Source organism: Hippichthys cyanospilos, chromosome 2 (genome assembly GCF_059441005.1).
Source record: "Hippichthys cyanospilos isolate Australia breed blue-spotted pipefish chromosome 2, RoL_Hcya_1.0, whole genome shotgun sequence".
Classification (NCBI taxonomy): Eukaryota; Metazoa; Chordata; class Actinopteri; order Syngnathiformes; family Syngnathidae; genus Hippichthys; species Hippichthys cyanospilos.
The window spans coordinates 25903031-25909868 of record NC_142370.1 but is presented as its reverse complement, the minus strand read 5'-3'; positions in this window follow the sequence as shown (position 1 = coordinate 25909868).

The following is a 6838-nucleotide window of genomic DNA, read 5'->3' as shown; positions in this document are numbered from 1 at the left end:
CCGTTCTTTCTGGGTGCCCAGTCCAAAGACACTGGTGCGGTGTAAATGGAAAGTGATCGATGACTCAGTCCTCCCTCTACAATAAGCTCCCAAAACAAACTGGCTCCTCCATTTCAGCCAGCGTTGGCAATAATTCTGCGGCTGGCAGCTTAGATTGGCACAGCGGCATTACCTCATTTGGAAGTCAGTTCCCAGCATGCTCGTTTCCTGTCTTTTGTGGCCCGATCTCACAAGAGACTTGTCATTTCAGGTGAGCCTCTTTTCTTCAGTTTGTTGCAAGGTGAGGCTTTGCCATGATGACACATCTAAAATTCCAAAGCATTCTGTTTTACTGTGGACAGTTGTTGCAGTGTTAAGTATTTTGTGTGTAACCTTGACGTCATGTCGCAATTTAAAGTCATATCCTATACCATCATTTTTGTCATCAATCTCAAATGAACCTAAACCACAGCTTGACAAATGAATGCAATGCATGCATGTAATTATGTCCCCTATTGGCCATGAGCAGCACAGGCATGACATCTGTGCAATCTGATTGGATACCTTGTTAGGTTGCTCAATGGAAATTGCATGGCATCGTTTCCAATTATCGGCTGAGTGATTGCCTCCCATTCTACGATCTCACATTTGACCTTCTTGTTGACGTCAAATTCAGTGGGCACCAAAACCAATGCATGTATATCACTGGTGTCGTGCCAGATCCTCAAATCACATTTTAGTAAATTTCATATATTTTCCAAAACCTACACTAATGGTCAATCTGCAAGTTATTTGTTTGTGTTTGTTTGGTGTTTTACAAATTATTGACCGATCAAATGTGTTAAAAATGAACTATTTTTCATCCAAAGCAAGTGATTATACAAGGTAACCGTTTTTGGGGTCTCCTGAAAAGTGATGCTATGCATGTGTATGTACACCACAGAATTCCTTTTCATTTTTGAAAATCAATCAATTTTACTGATACGATCAATCGATCAATCAATCAAATTTTATTTATATAGCCCTAAATCACCGAAGTCTCAAAGGGCTTCACAGATGAAAAGAGCTCGTACAAAGACATCTTTTCACTATAAGGTACACCACAGCATCCCCTGTCAAAGCTCCCAGAAGGGGATGGAAAAACTCAAAAACCCAAATTTGGGGAAAATCAGAAACCTCCAGAAGGGACTACAGGTGGGAGGAGCCCCCTTCCAGGCCCACAGGTTGAAGTGGATGCTGCATGTACCAGACACAGAAACAATATAAATTACAGAAAACATATTGTGCTATATAGTGCAGTGATGTCTTGACAGCAGGCAAAGCCATTGGGCAGGAACCATCCCACATTCCAGCCACATTTCAACGAGTGTTGAAATTATTCACACATCATTATTCAAATAGGAACAGTTGTTTCAAAGGTAAAAACAATATTTCTTAGCTGGCATTCTTAACACGTTGAACGCGTAAACTTATCTACCAATATGTGTCCTAAACACAATACTGTATCTTGGAGGTTAAAGACATATCTGGAAATGCAGCAATTTTCCTATTTGTACTTTCTCCCCTCTTTTATTTTTCTTCTTCTTCTTTTTTCTTTGACAAATGACCCTTCTTGATCCTCAGACTTTCTGTCTAATGCCCCTGGAGGGAGAATCCTTGTTGTTGAATCATACCAGAGGGATATGTGATGAATAGTGTCAGGATATGGCAGCCATTTCGCATGCACATATTTAATGTTATACACACACTTTTGAGAATCGCATTTAATTAAACCAAGATTTATTTGGACTTGTATGGAGTGTCCATCAGAGCTGAAGGACTGCCCACCCCAGCGTTTCTGATGTTTTTGGTTCATGAGTGGTTGGTTGTGTGGCAGAAAAGCTGTAAAGACTCAACCCAGGTCCATGTTAGTGGCTAAAGTCTCCAATATTTGATCACCTTCATATCTGAACAGTGGAGGAACTTTACAAAGAAGCTTAAAATATGAGTTGGCGACAAAAGTTAAAATATTCAAAGCTCATAGGAAATGTGGGGTAATGAAAAACCTTGGTCCAACTCACCTATGCCTTGGCCACAAATCTGACATTTATTCCTATTTTACAGAAAGCCCTGGACCTTTCACTCATGAAAAATGAATGGCTTTCAAAAGCCTGGAGGCAAACAAATATTTTGTGTCAAGTTAAGCTGGACCGTTTTCGTCTACCAAATACAAAGCCGTAGTTCCAATATTGCTTCCCCTGTAAAAATTTGTAGCTCCTGCTGTCAGAGCGCGCTCACATTGAGTGGAAAAGTGGAAGCAGTATTACTCTTGTTTTCAAGACATTTTTGTATTTTCATTTTTTATTACTGTATTGCGGAGAAGGAAAAGAAAAACAAGTATTCACCCATGTTCGGCAGTATGTTCAAGGTGCATTTAATGACCGATCACACGGTGAAGAGCTAACACATACGTACAGAAACTTTTTAAAGCACTGAAAAGCAACGGCTAGTATGTTAACACCTTGCAAAGGGGAATTCAAAACAGTTTACATTTCATTTGATTAAGCAAAAACACAGCAGCCACATGTCAACTAAAGTTTGCAGTGGTGGTTGATATAAACATTAATGAGGGGAACTACATTTTGCGTTAACGCACTCAGTGCCATGGACGAGAATTCTCGTCTTATAAAGTCGTAATAACAATAATAAATGATACAATTCTGGTCAAGTATGTTTTTGTTATGAAGAGTTGAGACTCTTGACTAATGCTTACGTAATATGAGCCTATTGAGCACTGCAGTGCTAACTGTGACCATTGGATGACAGTGTTTCCACACTTACAACACAGCTATTACCTACTACATCAGAGGTGTCCAAATCCGGTCCTCAAGGGCCGGTATCCTGCACCTTTTCAAGGTTTCTTTCTCTGACACACCTGATTCAACGGTCAGCTGATCAGTAATCTCAGCAGAAGCCTGATATCGATTCTGATTATTTCAAGCAGGTGTGTCAGGGCAAAGAAAGCTGAAAAACATGCAGGACACCGACCCTAGATGACCGTGTTTGGACACTCCTGTATTACATCAATTCTAACTGAAGGATGGAAGTCAATCTTTCATGTGGCAGCACCTTTATTTATTTAGACATAGGACACAATATTCTGTTGGCCTTTAAAGGTGAGTGAAAAATGCTACATATACTGGCCCTCTAAAGGTTTCCCTTTCAAATAACGCTTGGCACTGTCTGTCCTCGTGTGCTTGTTTCGATTGTCAGGTTATGGTCTCTGTCTACTGTCGCTGTCTCTCTGCCGTAGCCCTGTGAGTCTAATCTTTAAAGTTTGGGATTTTGATTGTTAGTTTATGAATGCTTTGTTCTTGGTTGCCTTGACTCTACATGATAGTAGATCTTCATTTTTGAGCACCTCTACCTCTGGGTTCTTCCACGCTTCATACATCATCCCCGACCATAACGATGGATGGCAGTTTTGGACACCTGAATGAGACATCAAAAACAATATAATGCAGTGGAATTTATACTTTGCAAAATTGTTTTTTTTTCTTTGGTTTTCCTAGTCCTCTCCAAATTACAAATACATTGTCACTAGAAATAAGGGTGAATGAAGTGAGCCTTGCAAACGCTGAGGAAATCAAGGTGCAAAGCACAACCAATTATGTCGAAAAAAAAACTAGGATCCACTATATTTCTCAATGGGTGAGGGACGTTCATTGAAATTCTTGGCACCATTTGTTTCAACAGTTAAAATATTTGAAAGGTCAGTTGTGCACCCCCCTCCCCCCCTTTTTTTTTCAGAGAAAGCAATGTGTTCGCTGGTGGATACCAGAAAATTATTACATTCTGCTGGTTTGGAAATGTTTGATATGTGTTTGCTAAATAACTTTAGTGTGAACATGCCACTTCCTTTTTCCCAGTTAATTTAAATCTCTGAGTTTTCTTAAGAGCTCAGCTCTTCGGCACAACGAAGACACAACGTCTTCTTTCACCGTAAAAAAAGAGCACGTTGCTTCGACAGACATCGCAATGAATGCAATCACAGCTCCAGTGGTCCTTAAAAGAAACAAAACATTGCAGATTTGTGCCGGTACAGCAAGAACCACTTAACAACTGAGTGCCAAAGCTACAAAAATGATGATTTTCCTCTGGTTGCCTTGTGCAGAATGTGCACTTGGTTGCCGACATGTTCAAGACCTCAGGGCTCATTCCTCTCTGTCTGCCATCATAATGGTCGATCAGCATGGTCACTTCCTACAACTGAGTGTGAAGACTCATCACAATGCCACCATGGTGCTATCCAGCTCATTCACATCGCAGATTTCCTGTATGCTCTTTGAGTTTCTATTTCGTATGACGTGCAGTTGACTTTACTTCATAATTGCTTATCTTGATACATTTTATGGTGTGTAAAGCCTCCAGAGTTTTTACTTATTTGTGAGCTTTTGCATGGTAGCAGCCTGCAGCAAAACTCTCGTCTTTGCTTAAGGTTCATGAAAAAATAAATCAATAAAAAAATCTTTAAATATATTGCACCTATTATCCTGATGAATTCATGCCCGTGGCTTCATGATAAATAAATGGATTTGCTGTTGGCAAAATACTGTGCACATATTGCATGTAACTTCATTTGACTAAGGAGATGTCCAATGTGATGTGTTGCTGAACAGTACAATCGTTAATTTTTTTGGACTAGGGAATACAAAAAAGTCAAACTATATTCTCAGAATTTGAACACTAAATGAATGTAAATATGAAAATATATAAACAGTATATATACAGTGTGTGTGTGTACGTATATATATATATATATATATATATATATATATATATATATATATATATATATATATATATATATATATATATATATATATATATATACATATATATGTGTGTGTGTGTGTGTGTGTGTGTGTGTGTGTGTGTGTGTGTGTGTTTGTGTACATCACAGAAATGTTACAGGAATTATTATTTGAAATGTAAAAATCTGCAGAAGTTTGGAAGTTGCATTTAGATATTCATCTGTGCCCTGCTTTGTTAAATTAACTTTTGTGGGAAAAAAGTTGCATTTAGATATTCATCTGTGCCCTGCTTTGTTAAATTAACTTTTGTGGGAAACATCAACATGATCAACATGTTTATACAGATGAACATTTTTTTATCCATAGTACAATGTACTTAAAGGCAATTTGAGCAAACATTTTTAAAAATTGTGTATCAAACTGGTCGCCGTTCACATTCATAACATACTCAAGGCGCTCTTAGATTCATAAAGGTTCCCAGCCCCTGCTCGAAGCTATGTTTACTAATGGCTTCCATTTAAATGAAGGAGTGAAGCCTAGTTTTTTTCAAGGAAACAGTAGAAAAAAGATGCAAGCTTGTAGATACACATGATAAAATATCAAAAAACAAAAAATCACAACAAACATTTGCACAGGGTGTCCTGTCTTAGTTAGGGCCGTAGTAAAGCATAAAGTAAAGATACTCGAGGCATTAATAAATGTTTATCAATTTAAAGTCAACCCAAACACAAGTTGAATTATTTTATTGGCCTTTACCTGAGCCCCGAGCGACTGTGTTGTAATTTTCAATTGACAGCAAGAGGCAAAAAAGGCAACCCCTCCGAGATGAATAGAAACGGGCATTTCCTTGCTTTAATTCATAATTCTACAACCACAATATTAACCAGACTTGTTTAGACTAGTGGGAACTACATATTATTATTGTTGTTATTATCATTTTTGTTATTGTAATTGTTGTTGTTGTTTTTCATTGTTGTAGTTGTTGTTATAATTTATTGTTTTTTATTATTATTGAAAATCCATGTTTTAGACTGACTTCTGTCTTAACAAGATACAAAAAAATGGATGGAAATCATTGTGTGTGTGTGTGTGTGTGTGTGTGTGTGTGTGTGTGTGTGTGTGTGTGTGTGTGTTTGTTTTAAGGGGCCAAGTAAATGTTTCTCTCATTAAAAGGATCAATCCACACACCAGCCACAGATAAAAATAATAATAACAATAATAATAATAATAATAATAATAATAATAATAATAATAATAATAATGATAATAACAATTATTATTATTATTATTATTATTATTATTATTATTATTATTATTATTATATGCTGGTTTATTAAGGATCAAGAAAACAATCTCTGGGTAAGTGTCTCAGTTTTTCTGCATTTGAAATGTGGCGACAAGCTATCACGTCATCAAATAAGTCAACAATTTTAAAAATGTGAACACAGAATTTCAAGCCCAAAAAAAATTGAGAGAATCATATGAGATAAAACAAAATGCTTTTGGTTGTACTTAGGTCAAGATTTTTCACATTTTAATCACAGAAACATGAGTTTGAACAACTATTTGTGCCTTTTATTGTCTCCCAACTTAATGCAAAAGCAACTCAAAAAATTGTTTGGGAGCGAACAACGTTTGTTTTGCCATGCTAAATAATATTATATCAAATGCCAATATTTATATTTTAAAATGTGTTCCATATAAAATGATTATTTTGGCCCCAGAGAATACAAGCTGTGTTTTTTTTCTTTTTTTCTGCATAGTAATAACCGCATACATATTACTCTTGTGTGATTCTTTAGCTTTTATACAGAAGAGAACAGCTCCTATTAGGAGGCCATTGGATATTATTCGTAATATATTTTCAAAAGAACTCCATAGATCTTTCCATGCTTAGAAGAAATAGAAATATTTTTTGTAGAAAACAATTATCGAATGATCATTTTGTTTGATAGCCTCAAGAATCCCATGTATGATGTATTTGAAATCAATGTGCACTTTTTAGAGAAACCTTCCTTTTAATCAGCTTATAATTGAAGGAATACTTGTTTGTATACTATTGTACA